The following is a 13,836-nucleotide window of genomic DNA, read 5'->3' as shown; positions in this document are numbered from 1 at the left end:
TGTTAATTGAGGCTCACTAAGGACCAGCATCTGCCCCACCCTCGTGAAAGCCCCTTGGCTGAGCACCAGAGGGAGTTTTTCAATCAACTGACAACCCAAAACTCATCAATTAACCTAGACTGCTAGCTTCCAGGCAAAAAGCTAGAGGATAACAGTACGTTTCCTGGGCTGGCAACTTTAACCAGGAAAGTAAGACTTGACAGTGGTGTTCAACGCGGGTCCTCCCTCGCTCATCTAAACACAGGAGAGGGAGCCACAAACAGCAGAACACCAACACCCACAGGGAGAACTTGACAGGCTCCAAAGCCCAGAGTGATAGCTAAAATGGTGAAACACAGAAACAGAAGCCAAATGAAAGAGCAAACCACCTCCACCGAAGATGAGATCAATGTGGAGCAATTAGGCATGTTAACAGAGCTAGAATTCAGAGCCATGATCTTGAGGAAGCTGAACAGCATGAGTAAGGACATAGAGACACTGAAAATAAGCCAAATGGAAATTAAAAACCAACAAGAAGAGATAAAAAATGACATATCCGAAATGAAAAACACATTGGAAGGTTTAAAAAGCAGAGTAGGGGAAGCTGAGGACCGGATCAGCGAATTAGAAGACAGGGTAGAAAAAATCAACCAATCAGAAAAACAAAAGGAAAAAACTATTAAAAAACAGGAAGACAGCTTAAGAGAACTATGGGACAACTGGAAACGTAATAATATTCGCATCATAGGAGTCCCCGAAGAAGAAGAAAAGGAGCAAGGGATAGAGAATATATTCAAAAAAATAGTGAGAGAAAACTTCCCTAATTTGGTGAAGGAAGAAGGCATGCAAGTTCAAGAAGCACAGAGAGTCCCAAGTAAGAAGAACCCAAACAGGCCCACACCAAGACACATAGTAATTAAAATGCCACAAATTAAAGACAAAGAGAGAATCCTAAAAGCAGCAAGAGATAAGCAACAGGTTACCTACAAAGGGAACCCCATAAGGCTCTCAGCTGACTTCTCACAAGAAACACTACAGGCCAGAAGGGAATGGCATGAAGTAATCAAAGTCATGAAAAACAAGAATCTGAATCCAAGACTACTCTACCCAGCAAGGCTATCATTCAAAATAGAAGATCAAATAAAGAGCTTCCCAGACAAAAAAAAGCTAAGGGAATACATTAGCACCAAACCAGCACTGCAAGAAATGTTAAAAAGACTGCTGTAATTAGCAGTAGAAATGGGAACAAAAATAGAACCACACTAAACAAAAATGGCAATAAATAAGTACATATCAATAATCACCTTAAACGTAAATGGACTGAATGCTCCCATAAAGAGACACAGAGTAGCTGATTGGATAAGAAAGCATGACTCATCTATATGTTGTTTACAAGAGACCCATCTCTCAACAAAAGACTCACATAGGTTGAAAGTGAAGGGATGGAAAAAAATTTTCCAAGCAAATGGAAAGCAAAAAAAAGCTGGGGTAGCAATTCTCATATCTGATAAAATAGATTTCAAAATGAAGACCATAACTAGAGACAAAGACGGCCACTACATAATATTGAAAGGATCTATCCAACAGGAAGATATAACCTTGATAAACATATATGCACCCAATATAGGAGCACCAAAATATATTAAAAATCTTCTGGAGGACTTCCAAGGAGAAATCTACAACAATACAATCATAGCTGGGGACTTCAACACCCCGTTGACAGCACTGGATAGATCCTCTAGGCAAAAAATTAGCAAGGAAACAGAGACTCTAAATGAAGCACTAGACCAAATGGATTTAATAGATATCTACAGAGAATTACACCCCAAAACTACAGAATACACATTCTTCTCAAGTGCACATGGGACATTCTCAAAGATAGACCACATGATAGGACACAAACTAAATCTCTACAAGTTCAAGAAGATTGAAATCATATCAAGCATCTTCTCAGATCACAATGGCATGAAACTAGAAATCAACTGCAACAAGAACATGCAAAGATATTTCAACACATGGAGGCTAAATAGCATGTTATTAAACAATGAATGGGTCACCGAGGAGATCAAGGAAGAAATCAAAAACTTCCTGGAAACCAATGAAAATGAACACACAACAACACAAAATCTATGGGATGCAGCGAAAGCAGTTCTGAGAGGGAAGTTCATAGCACTACAGGCCTACCTCAAAAAACAAGAAAAATTTCTAATTGACTGTCTAACCTCACAACTTAAAGAACTAGAGAGCAAACAGAAAGAAAACCCCAGAGCAAGTAGAAGGAAGGAAATAGTAAAGATCAGAGCAGAAATAAATGACATAGAGACCAAAAAAACAATTCAAAGGATCAATGAAACAAAGAGCTGGTTTTTCGAAAAGATAAACAAGATTGATGGACCCTTAGCTAGACTCACCAAGAAACAAAGAGAGAGAACCCAAATACACAAAATCAGAAATGAAAGAGGAGAAGTAACAACCAACACCACGGAAATACAAAAGATCGTTAACAACTACTATGAACAACTATATGGCAACAAATTCGACAATCTCAGCGAAATGGACAAATTTCTAGAAACACACAGTCTCCCAAAACTATTCCCGGAAGAGATAGAAAACTTGAACAGACCAATAACAGCTAAGGAAATTGAAGAGGTAATCAAGACTCTCCCAGCAAACAAAAGCCCAGGCCCAGATGGTTTCACGGGGGAGTTTTACCGAACATTCAAAAAAGAACTAACACCCATTCTCCTCAAACTATTTCAAAAAATTCAAGAAGAAGGAAGATTTCCAAACACGTTCTATGAGGCCAGCATAATTCTAATTCCAAAACCAGAAAAAGACACTACGAAGAAAGAAAACTACAGGCCAATATCCCTGATGAACATAGATGCCAAAATCCTGAACAAAATACTAGCAAATCGGATCCAGAAATACATCAAAAAAATTATTCACCATGACCAAGTGGGATTCATTCCAGGGATGCAAGGCTGGTACAATATTCGCAAATCAATAAACGTGATACACCACATAAACAAAATGAAGAATAAAAACCACATGATCATATCAATAGATGCTGAAAAAGCATTCGACAAAATCCAGCATCCATTTCTGATAAAAACGCTCAGCAATGTAGGAATAGAGGGATCATATCTCGACATAATAAAGGCCATATATGAAAGACCTACAGCCAACATCATACTCAATGGACAGAAACTAAAAACATTTCCATTAAGAACAGGAACAAGACAGGGATGTCCACTTTCGCCACTCTTGTTTAACATTGTACTGGAAGTCTTAGCCACAGCAATCAGACATGAAGAAAAAAGAAAAGGGATCCAAATTGGAAAGGAGGAAGTGAAACTGTCATTATTTGCAGATGACATGATATTGTACATAGAAAACCCTAAAGACTCCATCAAAAATCTATTAGACTTAATAAATGAATTTGGCAAAGTAGCAGGATACAAAATTAACGTCAAGAAATCGACGGCATTCTTGTACATCAATGATGAACTCACAGAAAGAGAAACTGAAAAAACAATCCCATTTACCATCGCTCCAAAAAAATTACGATACCTAGGAATAAACTTAACCAAAGAAGTAAAGGACCTATTTGCAGAAAACTACAGGTCATTGAAAAAAGAAATAGAGGAAGATATAAAAAAGTGGAAGAACATACCCTGTTCATGGATTGGAAGAATTAACATAATTAAAATGTCCATACTACCCAAAGCAATCTATAGATTCAATGCAATCCCCATCAAAATACCAACGACATATTTCATAGAACTAGAACAAATACTTCAAAAGTTCATATGGAACCAAAAAATACCCCGAATAGCCACAGCAATCTTGAAAAAGAAGAACAAAGTTGGAGGGATCACATTACCAGATATCAGGTTATACTACAAAGCGACTGTAACCAAAACAGCCTGGTACTGGCACAAGAACAGGCATATAGACCAGTGGAACAGAAGTGAAAACCCAGAAATGGACCCAAGGCAATACGCTCAATTAATATTTGACAAAGGTGGCAAGAGCATACAGTGGAGTAAAGACAGCCTCTTTAATAAATGGTGTTGGGAAAATTGGACAGCTACATGCAAAAAAATGAAACTCGACCATCAACTTACACCATACACAAAAATAAACTCAAAATGGATAAAAGACTTAAATGTGACCCGTGAATCCATAAAAATTCTAGAAGAAAATATAGGCAACAAAATTTCGGACATCATACGGAGCAGAATTTTCACTGATACATCACCTAAGGCAACAGAAATAAAGGAGAAAATGAACACATGGGACTACATCAAACTAAAAAGCTTCTGCACAGCAAAAGAAACGATCATCAAAGTGGAAAGGCAACCCACTGTATGGGAGAACATCATTGCCAATGATGTATCAGATAAGGGGTTAATTTCCAATATATACAGAGAGCTCACACAACTCCACAAAAGGAAGACAAAGAACCCAATTAAAAAATGGGCAGAGGAGCTGAATAGACACCTCTCCAAACAGGACATACAAATGGCCAAGAGACATATGAAGAAATGCTCAACATCACTAATCATCCGAGAGATGCAAATTAAAACAACAATGAGGTATCACCTCACACCTGTCAGAATGGCCGCCATCAACAAATCATCAAACAACAAGTGTTGGCGAGGGTGTGGAGAAAAGGGAACTCTAATACACTGCTGGTGGGAATGCAGACTGGTGCAGCCGCTATGGAAAACAATATGGTGCTACCTCAAAAAATTAAAAATTGAACTTCCATTTGACCCAGTGATCCCACTGCTGGGAATATACCCTAAGAAGTCTGAAACACCAATCAGGAAGAATATATGTACCCCCATGTTCATAGCAGCACTATTTACAATAGCTAAGATCTGGAAACAGCCCAAGTGTCCACCAGTAGACGAATGGATCAAAAAGCTGTGGTACATATACACAATGGAGTACTATGCAGCGGTAAGAAAGAAAGATCTCTTATCCTTTGAGACGACATGGAGGGACCTGGAAAGTATTATCCTAAGTGAAAGAAGCCAAGCAGAAAAAGACAAATACCACATGATCTCACTTATATACGGAATATAATGAACATAACAGTCTGAGGAATACAGTAGACCCAGACACATGGAAGTAGGGCACAGACTGACATCCCTCAGAAGAGGGGATGGGGGGTGGGGGGGTGGGAAGAGATAAACCACAGAACTTATATGCATGTATGCATGACCAATGGACATGGACAACTAAGCCGGGGACAGGGTGGAGGGGGTGGGGTGGGGGGTGCCAATGGGGTAAAAAGGTAAAATATCTGTAACAAAAAAATAAATAAAAATTCATTAAAAAAAAAAAAAAAGAAAAAAAAGAAAAAAACAAACAAACATTGTCGTGAGAGAAACTTCTATCAGTTGCCTCCTCTACCCACCCTGACTGGTAATGGAACCCTCAACCAGGAATTGAACTTCTGACCTCTCCCTGTATGGAATGACACTCCAACCTAACCACACCAGCCAAGGCTCCTTTGAAAGTTTTAAGGCACCATGAAAGACCCATTAGCTACAGAAAAAAACAACAACAATGTTGTTGGAGTTTTTGACAGCCTCATAATTGTATTTTTGTTTTTTTAATTTTTTTTCTTTATTGATATTAGAGAGAGAGATAGAAACAAAGATGAGAGAGAACATTGATTGGCCTCCTCCTACATGCCCCCCACTGGGGATCAGCCCACAACCTGGGCATGTGCCCTGACCCGCAATTGAACTGGCGACCTCTTGGTGCATGGGTCAATGCTCAACCACTGTGCCATACCAGCTGGGCATAATTGTTATTTCTTTAAGTGCTTTAAATGCATTTGGATTTGAAAATGAAAGACATATATCATAAATTTGGAAGTTAAATATGATATATTAACTCTTTCTATGAATGAAAATCAGATGCCTCAATGAATTATTATCATTGAGAAAAATGTTGCCTTTTCTTGAGGTTATTCCCTTAAGTAGTCCAAGCTTTGCTAACAGTAAAAGCACCAAAAGCTGATCGTGTGAAACATAATTTGAGAGTTACTTGTCTAATGAAAATAAAAGCTCAAATAATTAATGTAGCATTCAAGAAAAAATTATTTTTTAGATATTTTAAGGCTTCACTGCCAGATGATTTTTGTGATCATGCGAAAGCTATCCAATCTTTTTTGACAATCCTATGTACTTGCCCTCCCCTACATCTTTGTTGCTGTTCTTACCTAATATAATAAACCAATTTCATGCTTAAATACAATTTTTATCAAGTCCTTATTTCACATTTAAAAAAAAATTCTTACTGCTTTTATTGCCTAAGTATTCTGCTGCTATTTTTTTTTAAATCACAAAGTATTGCATAATAACCATTATACACACATCTGTTGAATAGATTTTTAAAAAGAAATTTATTTGGAAGTGTGAAAGAAAATTTAAAAACTATAAATTTAAATAAATTATATTAGTAAATATCTATGGTATATTATGTATATCATATTTATAATATAAATAGATATACTTTTAAAATTTATTTTTATTGTTGAGGGTATTGCAAATGTCCTCTATATTTTCCCCATGGCCCCCCTCTATCCAGCTCCCACCCTACTCCAGGCCTTCACTATACTATTGTCTGTGTCCATGGGCTATGCATATATGCATATAAATTCTTTAGATAATCTCTTCTTGCCTCTCTCCCACCCCCCTTCTCTCTGAGATATGTCAGTGTGTTCCATCCTGCCATGTTTCTGGACCTATTTTGTTTGTCAGTTTATTTTGTTCATTAGATTCCACATATAAGTGAGATTATGTGATATTTGTCTTTCTCTGACTGGCTTATTTTACTTAGCATAATCATCTCCAGGTTCATCTATGCTGTCTCAAAGGGTAAGAGACCTTTCTTTTTATAGCTGCATAGAATTTCATTGTGTAAATGTACCACGCTTTTTTATCCACTCATCTACTTATGGGCACTTGGGCTGTTTCCTGGTCTTGTAAATAACACTGCAATGAACATAGGGGTGCTTTTATTCCTTCTGATTGGTGTTTCAGGATCCTTAAGATATAGTCCCAGAAGTGGGATTATAGGGTCAAAAGGAAGTTCCATTTTTATAGTCACTCATGGGTACTATCCTATTTTTATTTCAAGGGTATACAGCAAATCACTTAACATTGAGTGTCCTAAATCAGTGAATAAATAAGTAAATAAAGAGGAAAATGAATAATCCTTTTTAAAAATCATCTTTTACCAACTTTATGGCCAGAGACCATATCTAAATATGGTTATAAATTTGGAATAAAACATATGTAAAAGTCAGAAGAATACAGTGATTGTACTTCAAGCCACCTTTGAGCAACTGAACACTCCAACTTATGTTAAATTTATCCCACCATATAAAATCCAATCACAAAGAATAGTTTAGATTTTATTTTTAAGGCTCTATTAATATCAGTAATAAGGGAGTTTGGATCTATCTATATGTAAGATGTTAAAAAATGTAATGAGGACTATTAAAAATTATATTATTTAATATTTATTTTGCTGATGAATTGCTTTAACCCCATAAAATCATCTTGCATAATGTTGTTCTAGAACATAGACTATATCTATTAAAAATGTATGGGGCTATCTATTTCAAGGTATACATCTGAGCCCAATTTTGTCTACCTTGATATGTTCTCACTCAGGATATTTTGGTAGTGGTAGCTTGTGGTCACAGCTGTTGATATTTATTAATGCCTGTTTTCATTGTATGTGTGTGTGTGCATACTTATGTGAATCAATGTTTATGTCTTATTTATAAATTAATTCTCATGATATGATTATTGCTGATTTTCTTTACAAGAATTTCAAACATTTTATTAATAACTTCTGAGAAATTCTCTCTCTCTTTCTCTCTCTCTCTCATATATATATATACATATATATGTATATATATGTATATATATGTTAATTTAAAGATAAGGATGCTCCTCCCTTAGGCAAAACATATATATTACTAGTTTTATTGGTTCATGAAAAGTTTTAAGTCACACATATTAATGATTTGTAATCAACATAAGTATAAATGATGCAACTGATATGTTTATATTAGCTTAATGGAGAAAGTTTAATGTCCAGGGAACATAAGGTAAGCAATATATCAATGAAAAGTAAGTAGCCTGAACTTTTTAAATGACCAAATTCACTCACCATCTAGTTGATGAACACGTCAAGTTTTTTTGTGTTTTGAAGAGATCAGATAATTTGTGAACTGATAAAGTAGAAGTTTATAACAACAACAAAAAAAAGAGAATAGAAAATCACTGGTAAAAATATTATTATAAATTATAAACTAGCATTGCTATCATGATCCTATGAATTTATCCAGAATATTTTTTAAATAGCTATATCCTTAGAGCATCAAAATGGATATAGAAAACTTGTCATTTTGACACAGGGAACTTTTTGTTAGAAATAGGTTACTGACAGAAGACTTCTTCCCTAGAGAGCTGTAAAAATAAGACTAGCATTTACCTGAGAGGATTTCATTTTCCCAAGGCAAACAGGCAAGAATCAGATGATTTAATATATAAATATGTGACCTCTTGCCAGTACTGTTCTTTACCAGAAATTACTTTTTTAAATTTATCTTTATTGTTGAAAGTATTACATATGTTCCCCCTTTTTCCCCATTGACTCCCTTCCACACCCCTCCTCTCCCCCAGACCTTTTCCACACTATTTTCTGTGTCTGTGGGTTATGCACACATGCATATAAATTCTTCGGTTAATCTCTTCCCACCCATCACCCCACTCCCTTCTGAGATTCATCAATCTGTTCCCTGCTTCCATGTCTCTGGATCTAAAATAGATCAGTTTATTTTGTTCATTTGATTCCACATATAACTGAGATCATGTGATACTTGTCTTTCTCTGACTGGTGTATTTCACTTAGCATAATACTCAAGTATTTTTGTTATTTACAGTTTATTTCTTTTTTAGTTTAATTTCAATATCATTTTATACTGGTTTCAGATGTACAGAATCATGGTTAGACAATCACATAGTTTACAAAGTATTCTCTGGTCATTTCCAATACCCACCTGGCACCATTCCTAGTTATTTCGCAGTATTATTGATTATATTCCTTATGCTGTACTTTACATCCCCATGATTATTTTGCAACTAACAATTTCTACGATAATTTCTTAATGCTCCTTTCAGTACTTTATTTTTTTTTTTAAGAAAAAACAGTATTTGATAGGAGACACAAAAACTAAAAAATACCTATGAACCATATCCTATGGACACATGGAAATATTTAAATAAACTCTATCTATAAGGGTTTATAAAAGTAGAAATTCTACCTATATATAAGATTTAAAGTTTCCTTTTCTCAAGTCAACTTTATTTGTCAACATGTTCAAATTAAGATGCTTTGAAAGTAATTTAACTTTCAGATTTTTTTGGTAATCCTTCTATGTGGTATACCCTGTGCAGGTATTTTTCAGCAGAGAGGTTTTATTCTGAGGGCACTTAAACTATGCCACAATTATTCCAGGATAGAGTGAAGAAATCCATCAATATTTTGATGGCAAATGGTGTAGAAGAAGGAATTAATATAGAGAAAATTTGATTCACTAAGGAAGAGGAAAAGGAGTCCAAAATGATGAATTACAACATATTCAAAGTCTTGGTAACTTAAGAGTTGAGAGATTAAGACCAATTAAAAAAAAATTAAATTTGAAAAAGTAACATTACCATTATAGCAAAATAATGCAAATGAACCTATAATATGTAGACTCTATAATACATATATGGGTACATATTCCCTCCATAGATAAGTACCTATGCAAATAGTCACATCATTTATGACTACAAATAAATTAGTCCATGTTTTGTCTTAAATCTTTCTTCTGTCCTGTTCTATTTAAACATAACAAACACCAATGATAAAAAAATAAAAAATAAATGTGTAGTTAAATAATTGTAACAATAATCTGTTAAAATATTAGAGAGTAATTATTAATAGAATGGTTCAAAAATCTTAGAAATCAAATTGTATGTATTTCAGTTCTTTTTTTCTCTCTCTGACGGCAGCATTGTCCACAGTGACAAACAACATCTGTGGTGCATCGGTGCATCGCAGGCTTTACAAGTACAGCATTGTTAAGAATTTCATTTCATTTGGGAAACAATTCATTGACCTGTTAAGAAAACATAATTATATCTAAATGTTTACAGCAAAGTTTATGAATGATATTTATCTCAGAATACACGAACTATTATAAAGGAATAGTTTTTATTTCATCATTCAAAAGATGAGCAAAGATTACAGTAACATTACTAAATCCATAATTGCTATGCAGAAAAAGACATGCAGAGGACATTTGCCACAAGGTCAGTTGAGTCAAAGAGAAACATATTATGGAAAAGTTAAACATATTAAAAGATTGACATGTCTTAGTAATGAGAAATGATTTTATTAATCTTTCCATTACAGAAAACAGAAAGTTCAATCATATGTTCCACATGAGTTGATTTGGGATTTTGTAGAAAATATAATCTTTTTTCTCCTCCTCACTTTATTTATGAGTTTAATTTTCAGAGTCATCTGGGAGGAAGAATAAAGAGAACAATAACTTTCTAGCTATTTGTTAATAGGAAAACAGTTAATTCAAAATTATTCCTGCCCTGGCCAGGTGGCTAAGTTGTTTGCAGCATCGTTCTGTACACCAAAAGTTTGTGGGGTGATTCCCGGTCAGGGCACACACCTAGGTTGCAGGTTTGATCACTAGTTGGGGCACTTATGGGAGGCAAGTGATGGATGATGTCTCTCTCTCACATCAATGTTTCCCTCTCTCTCTCTCTTCTTCTTTCTCTAAAATTAATTTAAAAACATACCCTCAGGTGAGGATTAAAAAGCAATTAAAATTATTCCTACTTCTCTTGGACTCAAGATATCATAGTCTTAAGATATAAATTCCACTATTATTTAAATATAAGACAAAAACCTGCTACATTGAGGTCTCTAAAAGAAGAGATGTGATTACCAGAGGCCCGCTTATTAAACCACGGTAAAGATCTTCTATTCAAGGACAATATGGGATTACAATATGGGATACAGTAAACTTCATACTGCTTTCCATAGTGGCTGCACTGGTCTTATTCCTACCAAGAGTATACAAAGATTTCATTTTCTCCACCTCTTCACAAAAAACACCTGTTGTTTGTTGCTAACATAACATTTTACATATGCATAATAAAAATAATTTCTTATTTTGAAATCTTTCCTTATACAATTACAAATAATTTCACTGGGCATTTTTTATTATTATTGATTTTTTAGAGAGAGAGAAAGGAGAGACGGAGAGAGGGTAGAAATATTGATGAGAGAGAACATCGATTGGCCACCTCCTGCATGCCCCCCACTGCGGATCGTGCCCACACCTGGGCATATGCTCTGACCGGGAATTGAACCAGCGACCTTTTGGTGCATGGGCTGATGCTTAACCACTGAGCCACACCGGTCAGGCTAGTTGTCATTTTTTTTATCAAATGCATCTTTGGAAGGTCTGTGTATTTTGGTCATTTCCACGCTATTGCATTTGGCAATATTCAGAACACCTGTAGAGAATACAGTTTTCTTACTGCTGTATTCCATAAATTAACCACACTAAAAAATTCAATTTTCCCCTTTCTTCTTTTTCTCCTTCCTGAACCCAGTGTTATAAGAAAATTTAATTACTTTATAGTTCATTACAATTCTTTTTTATCATATTCTTTCTATAAATTCTGCTTACAATTGTTACTCATAATTATATGCTTATTTTCCATATTTCCATATATTACAAACAAATTTTATATAATTTTCTGAAGCATAGCCATATGGCACCCATTTCTGATGGTCTTTAATTTTTCCTGATGAGCGTATTTTCACCTACTCTAAGATATATAGGAAATAAAAGGTCAGTAGGACACTAAGGCTGGCATTAGTACGACCAAACTGGTATAATGACAAAAAGCCACAAAAGATAACGCTTAATTCATTTAGTTCACCAAAGCCCAAGATTTGACCTTCCATGTTCAAAAACACAAACTTGCAGTATCTCAGAGGTAATTAGATTCAAGCATATCATCCCATAGTAACAAAGCTCATAAAAATTGATATAAAAATCAGTGTTATGGTTTAATTTATTGTGTGAAATACAGTTGTAGAGGAGACTGACTACTTGTGTAGATCTGTGCATGTTCTCTCCCCATAGGCTGTGACGTGCAAAGGCAAGTGATCTGGAGAATGCCTAATCAACATATAATCCAGGTAAAGGAAGTTGTATTATTTGAAAAATTCAATAGTAGCAGTTTCAAAAAGGCTACCACATTCATGATAACAAGAGAAATATGTGTGGGGTGGATTGAATACCCAGTAGCCCTACTAGATTTTCTCCTTTTAATGCTTAGATTGGCTGGTCCTCAAGTGGTTTTCCTCCTTCTTGTCTCCCTTGATGACAGTATCCCTTTCTAAGAAATGTACTGTTTCATTAGTAGGTTTGAAACTGTTTTTCTTAAGCTTTCTCTACAAATCACCTTCATTAGAAAATCTTGAGCCCTAGCCACTTTGCTCAGTGGATTGAGCATCCTCCCATGGACTGAGAGGTCCCAGTTCCATTCCCAGTCAGGGCACATGCCCAGGTTGGGGGCTCAATCTCCGGTAGGGGGCATGCGGGAGGCAGCCTATCAATGTTTCTCTCTGACATCGATGTTTCTCTCTCTCTCTCTCCTCTCCTCTCTCTCTAAAAAAATGAATAAAAACATATAAAGAAAAACATTAAGTGTTTGTTAAAAATGTATAGTATAGATCTATGAGATTTTTCCCTAAATGCACTTAATCAGAATCTTTGATTCTGGGGCTTGGAAAGTGCTGATTAAGCAACCAACCCATTCATGCTGAAAAGTGGAATGTGCCAAAGGTTTGCAAAATTATATCTTGGTCTGATACATTTATATATAAACTGAACTTTTAATTTATTGAATGCTACTTGTAAGCTCATTTCAAAAATTCCAAGATCACCCTTTTTTTTGGTTCAAAGTGTGCACGGGGAGGTATGAAGTTAATTTTAAACTGACCTCACAAAGCAAAACAAACAAAACAAATACCAACTCCACCACAGCAAGAAAAACTAGAAAAATGCACCGTACAGTGGTCCACCCTTATCCCTCGGATATAAGTTCCAAGACCCCCAGCAAATGTCTGAAGCCACAGACAGCACTGAATCTTTTCCCTATAAAGACAGGGAAAACACCTTATGTTATTTCCGACATATACATACATACCCATGATAAAGTTTAACTTAAAAGTTAGGCACAGTAAAAGGTTAACTACAATAACCAATGGTAAAATAATTATAATGATATACTATAATAAAAGATATGAATGTGGTCTCTCTCAAAACACCTTATTGTACTGTACACACTTTTCACTTAAAGAAAGGACTTTAAGACTTCTCTTTGGCAAACCCAAATTGCTGCCATCACTACTTTTGGGCTTTGGGCCCATTATTAAGCAAAGTAAGGGTTACCTGACCACAAACATGCAATACCATGGCAGATGTGATAACCAAGGTGGATACTGGGGTGCCTATCATGCAGGGGTGTACACAGCATGGGGGTGCTGGACAAAGGGGCGAGTCATGTCCAGGCAGGACAGTGTTGGGCAGCAATGCAAGATTTCATCACACTACTCAGAAAATTTTAAATTTACCAACAATTTATTTCTGGAGTTTTCCATTTAATATTTTCATATCTCTGTTGACCATGGGTAACTGAAACCATGGAAAGCAAAACCACTAATAAAGGGGGA

Source organism: Molossus molossus, unplaced genomic scaffold (genome assembly GCF_014108415.1).
Source record: "Molossus molossus isolate mMolMol1 unplaced genomic scaffold, mMolMol1.p scaffold_m16_p_9, whole genome shotgun sequence".
Lineage (NCBI taxonomy): Eukaryota > Metazoa > Chordata > Mammalia > Chiroptera > Molossidae > Molossus > Molossus molossus.
Note: the sequence above shows the minus strand (reverse complement) of the source record.